We start from the raw sequence: 11,336 nt of genomic DNA on the forward strand, positions 1-11,336 counted from the left end.
CTCTTTTTGAGGCCTCATCATTTTTTCAGAAGCTTGTACATTGTGGATGTAAGAAAGGATGCCGCGGTCGTTGTTAATGTATAAAATCGGGTCTTCCGTGCACTGCGATGTGTGCATGTGGTGGTGACCGTTATTTTTGGCCGAACATTGTATTAATTTTAAAAATGTTTTAGTACTATAGTGATTTTATTTTGTTTTAATCAATCTATCCAAAACACATCGAAGATATGGATTGAGGACTCATTTTTGAAATTTACGCCATATTGTGTTTTTTTTTTACCGGAAGTGTTAACTTTGTTTTTAAACATTTGCAACAAAAAGAACTAGTGGTTTTGAGATTAACTTAAAGCCAAAAATTAAATGAACAGAAAAAAAAATCCAACATTTTGACAAAGAGTTGAATATTACAATAAGAAATAGATAATTCTATGTCCGCCATTTTGGATATTACCGGAAGTAAAGGTTTTTAAGACATATGTCTTATACATTGTATCAATGTGAGAAGCACCAAAGATAGGTTCCTGCACAATGTAATGATAGTAGCAATACGTTAAAACACATTTATTACCCTCCATTAAAAAAAACTTATTTAAGTACAATGTCCGCCATGTTGGATATTACTGGAAGCAGGGTTATTAAAGACAACTAATCAATTTAATTTATGCACAAGTAGTAAAAAACAAAGGTTTGTACCAAATATTATGATAGTAGCATGATAATAACACCTTTTTGCACACTAGCCTTCGATATTGGGCTGATTTCAGTATGATGTCCGCCATTTTGTAATTTACCGGAAGTGAGACATTTTTTTTTCAAATGCCTCCCTATCTGAAATAAAAGAGTATTAGTTGAGGAATGTCTATACCAAATTTCATGCTTGTAGCAAGATGTGTACAATTTTTCACAAAGCCGCCGTACTAAGATTCTTAAATGAACAAATTGAAAAAAGAATATATTTTTTTTAACTTAATATCAAACATAAAGGCGTAGAATAAATTAAAATAAATAACTACAAATAAAAATTGTCAATGCAGATGCCTTTAATCTGATCTCTTTGGTAAACTATTTTGAGCTCAAGAGAACATTCTCTGATTCAGTTTTCATTCTGATGACACAAGGTCTCTTAATTTGAACTGTCTTGGACGATATACAATTTTAAATTTTAAATAAAAAACTACAGTGATAAAACTACACAGAAGTCTCGGCTCATTATTAAGAATTGCCGGAAAGTGTATGATTTTCTGAAACCGACGTTCGTTATTCAGAACAAATTTCTGCAACGTTTTTTGTTGATGGATTCAACTTTGCTGACTTTATCTATATAGAAAAATGACAAACGCAGTAAGAAAGTTGAATATTTTTTTTTTTAAATATAATACCACATCTATATTCTATAATATATAAAATATTGCACATAGAAGAAATCATTTTTTGAATATATATATTTAGAAAAAATGTGAATATTTTAAAGTTATGAACATACATTTTTATTTTTTGAATATAAATAGAAAAATATTGCATATATATTTGTAAGTTTTGAACATTAATATATTGTTTGAATCAATATTTTTTTTTAATATTGAAATGTTTGACATGCCATAATCATCAATATAATTAGTTATACATTAATAATATTTAGTTTGAATTACATTAAAGTTAAGCATTAAAAATTATATAGGAAACCTATCAGGCAATATTGGATGTGTTGTTTTATGGCTGTTTTATAACAACGATATGAGTTGCTGTACAGATCTCGGTACGTGTGTGGCATTATTGTATCTTAAGATGAGTGAATGTCAAGATTGGTGCTTGTGGGGCATTATTGTATTTTAAGATGAGTGATCGTCAAGATCTCGGTGCTTGTGGGGCATTACAGTATCTCAAGATGAGTGACTGTCAAGATTTCGGTGCTTTCGATGCATTATTGTATCTTAAATGGACATCTATGAGAAAACCATGCAGATGGTGCTCCATGCAAAGTTGTTTGATTTTGATGAAACTTTGCTGACATGTTCAGGTTGACATCATATGAAAGTCATGCAAGTTTGAAGCCCTTACACTGCTGGTAACCATGGCAACGATAGGAATTTAGGGTATTTTTGAGTTTATTTATAGATGCATTTACTGAAATGCATAGATTTCATAAATTTCTCAAATAGAAATAAATACTATAATACTTCTGAGTGTTTAAATACTTTAATATCACAGATAGGATGTGTATGAAGTATAAATCACATCATTTTATTAAATATAATGATATATATATAAAATAAGGGTGTGGCAAAACACATAAAATGATAAAAAATATGACCTTTTCATCAAATCACACTAAAACAGACAATACAGCCCAAAAGTCGCTTTAATTTACCCTAAATTTCAGAAATACTTTGCATTTTCTTTGGTTCAAAAGATTTTGAAGGGATTTCGGTTGCAAATTAATTTTATAGATTTTATTGATCATTTAGATAGCCTCCCCCCTTTTTTTGTATTTTCGCAATAAATTGGGGAAAGTCTCATATTTTAATGAAACCAAGCATACAAAAATAAATACTTGAATTATACAGATTGTAACATGCAATATAGGTAAATCAAATAGAAAATTCAAAGTGAAATGGATTTTTGTGTCACAAACAATAGTAAGCATTAGGTTTAAAAAAGGGGGGAGCTGCCAAAGACAATTTTTTTTTTTTGTATTTTTTTTTTATTCCAAATTCCTTTAGTCACTTGTCCCTATTACTTTAAAGAGTAAAATCCATTCATTTCTTCCTAGTAATCCCATTTTTGGTTATTGCAGCTTGGTTACTGAAAAATGATATGAAATTCAATGTCAAGTTCATCATATTGAAAAATCTTAAGTATTGACATTCAGAAGTTGTGTCTGACAGGTAAACAAAATTAAGACACGTTGCAACCTTTTACTGGAATGCTGGTTACCATATAAGTCATTTTGATCATGAGTACCTGAGACAGTGTGGATAAAATCTGAATTTCTATTGTTCAAAGGGAGATAATCCAATAAAAATGCTGATTTTTAAAACCTTAAAATTGCATGTACATATTAATTTAAACTAACATACACTTCATCAATTTAATAAAATATAAACATATCTCTATTTGGTTATCTGGAGAGATAGTTAATAGTGCATTTGAGCATATACTATTGGTTTGCTTTTGTTGTAGTACTTTCTAAAATTCTCCTAAAAAAATGTCTAAATTTATAAATTCTCTTTTAGCATTGATAAATTTTTAAATATCTCAATCTGTATAAATGATCATAAATGTTATTATTTTTTATAGCATTAGTATTATATTTAACAATCAATGAAGATGATACAATAACACTAAATGGTGCTTACATGCAAGAATAAGATTATTATAAACATACATAACAGTTAATTCGAATTGACTTAGCAGCACAAGACAATTGTTGCATTAGGTATGGAATTTAGGGAAATATTAAATTGTTTCCATACTATCTTATAAGAATTTACATACATGTAACTACATGAACTATGAAAGGTAATTTACTAATAATCCAATCAATAAAACTAGTTAGTCAATCTAAGAAACAATTTCTGACAAATGAAAATATTATTATGTTTATCAAATGGCCAAGTACATTGGTAATCTTCATGATTGTCTTCAATACTGATGACCTTTTAATACAGAAGTAATTTTAGACTTCTTATTCGCTGATAAGAAAGCCTTGTTGATGGTGAGACAGTGAGAACATTCTATTTCCTAGCAAATATCTCTCTCTTCTCATTTGTGTTGCAACTGTGTGTTGACTTGGTGGTTTTTAAGACTTCAGCGAGATTCACATTGCTGTTTTTTTTTCCTTTTTTTCAAAGCATATGAGTTCCATTTCAATTTATTTTTATTTGAGCTTGCAACATCAACAGGAAAAATCAAAGACGTCACAGATCAGAGCCTTATTCAAGTATCAGTGATATTATCTAAGTTTTTTTTCATCATAAACATGTTTATCAACAAAAATGTGTCTCAGCAATCAGTCTTCTTTCATGAACTCCAGTTATTTTTGGATCACCAAATGTCTGTAAAAAATAATAAGAAAACAATTGTTATCCATTAAATGATTGAAATTTCCTAAAAAGAAATTTCTTATTAACTTGGTCTTAGTGTAAAATGTGTTTCGATTATCACAACTCTGACATTCCAGTACATAGAATAAGAAATAGAGTATACTAGCTAAAAATGGACCTAAATTTGATTTTTTTCTTATTCCAAGCTGCAGCAAACTTAATTTTAATGAAGTTAATTTTGCAGATTTCATCTTGTATTTATGACGTTATGACAATACAAAACTAGGGAGATGAGTATTGATTGCAAATGAGACAAATATCCACAAAAGTTCAAATGAAATGAATGCAATGCCTCTGTACAACCTTCAACAATGAGAATAAAACAGCTCAAGGGTACATTCTATTACAAATGCAGAGATTGCACCTTCATCAGGTTGGGGGGGGGGGAAACACTATATAGACACTACATTCAAACTTGATTCACATGATACAGTTCAGAATTTGGATTGTGATGAATTATTAGACACATCATACATGTAGGTTTCTGACACAGAACAAATGTGGTAAACGAACTGATGATTTTGAAATTGGACTTGTACCAATATCCAAAATCTAAAGTCTAAAAGACATGATTAGATTTATCACATCAAAGAACCCCATATATACAATTTTTAATGAATTTAAACAAAGTTTAAGTTTGGACCCCAATTTGAATCAACTTGATAACTGAGCCCAAATCATAAATCTAAACATGCTAAATGCATGATAACATTTAGCATAGAAAAAAAACTTCAATAATATTTTAATAAACTAACAAAGGTTTTTTTGCCCCCGTGATCTTTTTTGCAATTTGAAAACGAATATTAAAAATCTAAACATAAAAGAAGTATTTAACCCAAAAAAGTACAATACACTGTTTAATTTTGCATAATATCATAGAACACCAATTATTCAATTGTTTTATGAAATCAAGTTTAACTTTGGACCCTTTTGACCCTATAGCTGATATAGACCAATTTAAAAACAAGCCAAAACATTTGAAATTGGTAAAACAATAAGCATTGGAAACAAATATATAATTAATTTTACAGCTAATTTCCTAAGGCATGTAAATCTAAGACTTCGGTTAGCTTGCATGGCTTGTTTGTATATTGTACAATTGCAATTGACATAACGTCTTATCAAATTTAAAAGTACTCCATAAAGGTTCAAATATGCCTATATTTATTGTTTGAAGATATCAACCTTAATTACAAAGCTTGAATCAATATTTATACAAACAGAGCAAGCAAACCTACCAAAGTTTTACTCTACACGCATTAGGAAAATAGCTGTAATAATGGTAAAAGTGTTTTTTTCCAAAAATGAAAAATACAAATGTAGTCTTCAGCTTTACCATAAATGCATGTTTACTATAAATGAGGATCTGTCAAGCTGACAAGAACACATTTTTTTCTAGGTTTAATTCTTATAAAGAGAACAATTCCAATGATGAGTAATTTTGTTGTGTAAATTGTACTGATATGGCTCTTAATTGATCATAAAATAATAATTTGAGGGTTCTGTGTGTTATTTTTATTTTTTGTTTACCAGATTGAACTTTTAAAATTGAAGGGCTAATCTAATTTATTGATTATTTATCATGTTTTTACAATAATAAATGTAACTGGTCAATTTCCAATTCAGGGTTGGCAAAAACCCGGGTTTTATGAGTATTGCCCAGCCCAGTGGGAAATACTGGGAAAACCCGGGTTTTACTGGGTTTTAATGGGTAATACTGGGCAATACTGGGTAATATAAAATACTGGCCTGAATTTTAAAGAGGATTCAGTGATCAAACTCAATTGCAATACATTTAAGATATATTTATAAACACATTTTGATTTATAAATTAGTTTACTTGTTTGAGTGTAATAATACAAGTGTATATACATTTGAAAAAGTACTATTCTTGCAACTATGAGACAAGTAAACATGTAGGCACACATTACACAAATATTAATGGAAAAGGCCTTTATCAATAATTCTCTTCTGAAAGTCTATTAAATCACCCTCTCGTCTAGATTGGTCAAACTGTTAACATAAATTCAATGAATTTATTTTTCAAATGTATATATCTTACATTAAGAATTAACAAGAAAATGTAAGAAAAATTACTTTTGCATAATTTATATGTACATCACTAATTAACAATGATTAATGAGTAATTATTCAGATTAGGACATAGATATGTTTATATAACAATATTCAGCCTTTTCATTTTAGAAGGGTTAATGACTTGACCCTGTAGGGTGTTTATTTAGCAATATGATTGCATAGACATTTAAATTTACAATTCACATAAAAACTGCCATGACTGCTATAAACTGCATTTTTTTTTTAAAGTTTGGATAGTTGAAACAATACATGGAAATTAACAAGGTATTAATAATCCTAAAATATTCAAATTTTGTATTCTGCCTACATAGAAGTAGTGGAAAAAAGAATGAAATTGAATTTTCAATCTTCTAGAAACATGACTCTCAATGGTTATCTGTATAAAATGTATATATTTAGCTATAATACTATGAAACTACAACAAGACTTTACTATTTTGTGTTAACATAAGCTTAAAAAGTTTTATTGCCCAGTATTACCCAGTATTACCCATTTCTGGGACAATTGCCCAGCCCGGGAATACCCGGGAATTCCCGCCTGGGTTTTCCCGGGCGGGTAATACTTTGCCAACCCTGTTCCAATTTCTATATATGATTATATTTCACAAATAATGCCACAGCACAGGTCTTATTTGCTGTCTATTTAGTAGTCTCTTGTTATGACTTGTTTGATTCATTTTTTTTTTTTTAACAATTATATCATGTATTTACCTATATGATCTCCTATCATATCTGCTTTCATTTTAACATTATTTTCGTGCTTTTCCATCTTTAACCTGTTGATAAGAAATAAAATATTGTATATTTGTACATTTGCATGATCAGTACAGTGAGTTACATCTACATGTACATTGTACATTAAGTTGGCTTAACATAATGCATTGGTTCATTGAAAAAAAAGTTTTGTAGATATGATAATTAATTTGTGTAAATGTATGCTATGATATCAATCACATCATCAAGTAATTCATTTCTTCGGTATTGTTATTTTGAATTTGTTTTATCTGAGTAATCTGTAATGTTATAATCTCATGTTGCCCCTTCTGGGCCCTTTAATTTGGAATACATTTGTAAGCATATTCTATTCAGATTCTATTATATTAACGATAGAAGTAAAGACATGTACAAGTTCTCTTTCCATGTTTATAACTGTGATACATAACCTACACTAAGGAAATGTAAAGAAAAAGTCTCACAGTAACCAATTTTAAGAGAAAAAAAAAAAACCAGCTCATAGTCTGTAAAACATTTTTTTGAGTTTAAGAACCATATATTGTATCAATCTAGCTGCATTGTACAATGTACATGTAGTACTGGTAAAGGAATGAATAAAGACAGGAAATTCACAACTCTTTGGGAGCTATATTGTGACTTTAACAGTGCTTAATCAAAACCTGTCACAAAAATATTTAGGGTAGGGATAAAAATAAAGGTAGGTAAGGGTAGTGCGGTTAACACACATACTTTTTAGTTGGCATAAATGTACAGTAGTTTTCGTATGTTTATGTAATTTATACATGTTCTCGTTTCTCCTTTTTTTTTTATATAGATTTGAAGCAACCATTATTTTTAAATTTGGAGAAAAAAAACAGAGTCAATGGACTCTATTGACAAGTTGGCAAACAAACTCAGGGCGAACAGACCTGATACCGGAGGGCTTTGTAATAGAATATATATTTTATAATGATTATTATAGATCTCTTGAGAGACTGAGAGAGAAAAAAGTTTTTCTATTAAAATTTAGAAGGCAAACACATAAATCTTTTAGTTTCAGAAGAATTTTAAATCATTATAAATGTATGTCAATGAAAATTAAATCAGTGTTTGCTTCAAGAAATTATGTAAATACCCCCCCCCTTTTTTTCCCAAAGAGAAATGGTCTATGCTCTTCTTCCTATATTTATGATTTAATGTGATGTTTCTATAGTATGTCTTTTTATGGTGTCAAATTGCTTTTTCTAACCACAAAAAAATTAACAAACTTACCAGAACCAACTGAAACTGAAAGTTTTGCTTTGGAATTTCCGTTGCTAGATTTGGAAGGGTCATGAAAGGATGGCAGCAACTCATTTTGTCTTCTTGTCTTCTGCAATCCAACTCCTGTCCATGTTTGCAGCATATGCATATTTTTAAAATGTGAGTCTGAAACCTAGACATGATAGTGATAGTCTAGCCTCATGAGTCATGTCTAGACTATCTGATCAGGATCAGACTTATCCCAGTGGCAGTGGGAATGTCTTTGCCACATGGTTTGCTATGTCTTTGTTACACTCTTTCAATAAAAATAAGTTTTTGGCTACACCATATTCATCAAAAATACCATTATTTCCTATCCTTCTGCACATTTGTTGATTTCCCTCCTTCTGTTATTGACACTAAATCGACCTTTTATTGTGAAGAGTTTTACAAAGGGAGATAATTTTAGCTATATTTTTCAGTTTTTCATCTTTTATTCAAATAAGCTTATATCAATTTGCAACCAAAATCCCGTTAAGGAATACTAGTTTGTAGTGAACCATAACGTTTAACAAAATATTTTTTCAATTGGAGTGACTTTTGAGGTTTTATGGACATTTTCAGTACAGGCTGAATTCAAATTTAAAAAAAACACAATTATGTCAATAAAAATAAAAACAAAAATAAAGGTCGAAATAAGATCCAAATTACAGTTTATTTTAGTAGAAAGTCTGAATTTTAAGGCCAAACAATTTTTTTTGTCATATAATACTTTGAACTATTCAATAAAAAAACCCCAAAAATGTCAATTTTCAACAATATTTTCCAGCAAATTTGGTACTAAACTATAATTGCCCTGTATTCACATAATTTGAGATAAATTGTCATTTTTTAACCATAGAACTATTAGATGTACTTAATACTTTACTAGGAACCCAAAATCAGCTGGAAATTGCACAACCCCTTTCATAATTTTTTTTTTGATTTTGCATGGTTTTCTCGTAGACATCCATTTAAGATGAGTGACTGTCAGGATCTCGATGCTTGTGGTGCATTATCGTTTCTCAAGATGAGTGACTGTCAAGATCTTGGTGCTTGTGATGCATTATTGTAACTCATAATGAGTGACTGTCAATATAAGAAAATGAAAGGCCTTTGATGGTTGAAGCTTTTTGAAATAATAAGAGATCAGTATTGAAATATATACCATTGTTTTCCACATTAAAAAATAAAAATTTCTTTTAAATGTGCTCTAGCATCTTTGTCTACTTACATCTATAGTTTTTGTTTATTAAAAATATTTTTTCATTATATCTGAACTCAAGTTTTAAAAAAGCACATGGTTTGTCTCAATAAATATTTAAAAAAAACAATATCATTGCACAGCGAATATTTGTTCACATATTACAGTACTATAGTTCTGTATTTGAGCTGATTAATTATAATCAAGTAAAAGAGAGTATAATTTGTTTTCTGTTGCAGATGCTGTAGTTACAAATCACGAATGTGCAACAGAGACCACAATTTTGAACTAGTGTGCAAGATACAGAATTTGTGCCCCTGAAATTGCTAGGAATGTGTCTAGCAAAAGACTATAATTTTAAATAAAATTTAGTATTTAGTTTGTGTTTGTTTTGAAGTTGTGAGATGCATATGGGAGTAGCAACTTGTTATATGATGACACTTTTATGTCACAAACATATTTTGTGTATGAACAAAATAATTATAAGTTTCACAAGTTCTATCTATGAAGTTAAATGAAGGTACAAAAATGTATGCCAAAAAGTAAAATCACAAAAATACTGAACTCCGAGGAAATTTCAAAATGAGAAGTCCCTAATAAAATGGCAAAATCAAAAGCACAAACACACCAAACGAATGGACAACAACTGTCATATTCTTTCTTATGAAGAAAATGGTGAATTAAACCTAGTTTTATATTTATTCATCATAAGATGTAGCGAAATTTAAAAAGGGATATATTCGAACAGGCCAAACTCTCTAAACAAATTAACTCTGCAACAGGCTTCATGTACATCAACCACCTACACATGACTACCCCCACTTAGTACATATAGTTTTGAGAAAGTTTTATTACACATAAAATGGCATTGGTGGATATAATAAGGGTTAATGATTTCAGCTGTTAACAAAATTCAATTTAACCAATGTTCAACATCGGAACATCATATTCTCAACATTAAACACATTTCGAGTTTCAACTTGAATTAACTCTAAAACAGTCTACCTGGGAACACATCCCACCTATTTTCAACATTCACAGTTCAACCAATATTCGACAGGTTTTTAGCGTACACTGAAAACAGAATAACCAGCATTCGACCTGATCTTAACATACACTGACCACAGTTCGACATACTTTCAGCATACACTGACCACAACTCAACCAGTATTCGACCGTATTTCAACATACACAGATCATAGTTCAACCAGCATTCAACCTGATTTCAATATGCACTAACCACAGTTCAATCCGCATTCGACTTGTTTTCATCATACACTTACCAAATTTAGACCAAAATTCAACCTATTTTCAACATTGGAAGCTGACGTTGAATCAACGTTATGTTTCAACGTCATATCATTTTTTAATCCAACACTACTTTTCAACATTGATTCAATGTTGAAATCTGTCATTTATTCAAGGTAGAATCAACGTTGCTGTGCCTGCTGAGTACACTGTGTGTCGTAAAAGTGAATCACACAAATAGAGATCTACACAGTGTAGCTGCCTACATGATATCAACAGGATAACAATTTTGTATATCAGGAATGGGTTAAAATATGTTTGCCTACCGATTACACAGAAAGTTTGCCACACCTGTTGCCTGAACACTCCTTTCATGACGTATTATCAATGTTTGAAATCTGTAGTATTTGCGAGAGGTCATTAAGCATTTGAAAAATAATAAATTTCTATTTACGACACTTTATATATCATATTATATATCATAAAATAAACAGTTACGGTATATTTCTCCAATCAAGTCCAACAAATAAAGGTTACACAATTGCGAAAAAAAAAGAAAAAGAAAAAAGATTCATTTACCAACTACTAACGACAAAATACTTCACTTTACTGACAATTAAAACAAAGGGTAAACACTGGTTCTACAAAATCGATGTGGAGGTTCAGCAATTTCCATCGTGCAAAATCTAA

General features: G+C 29.9%; 1 long non-coding RNA gene across 1 annotated transcript; it reads right to left on the reverse strand.

Moving 5' to 3' along the window:
- Positions 1-2,177: 2,177 nt before the first annotated feature.
- On the reverse strand, positions 2,178-6,975 carry LOC143055030 (uncharacterized). Its single transcript, XR_012971918.1, has 2 exons — positions 6,911-6,975; positions 2,178-4,055 (listed from the first exon to the last, which is right to left on the reverse strand). It is a non-coding gene; the product is annotated as an uncharacterized LOC143055030 (long non-coding RNA).
- Positions 6,976-11,336: the final 4,361 nt, after the last annotated feature.

The sequence above is a fragment of the Mytilus galloprovincialis genome, chromosome 12, assembly GCF_965363235.1.
Source record: "Mytilus galloprovincialis chromosome 12, xbMytGall1.hap1.1, whole genome shotgun sequence".
NCBI lineage: Eukaryota > Metazoa > Mollusca > Bivalvia > Mytilida > Mytilidae > Mytilus > Mytilus galloprovincialis.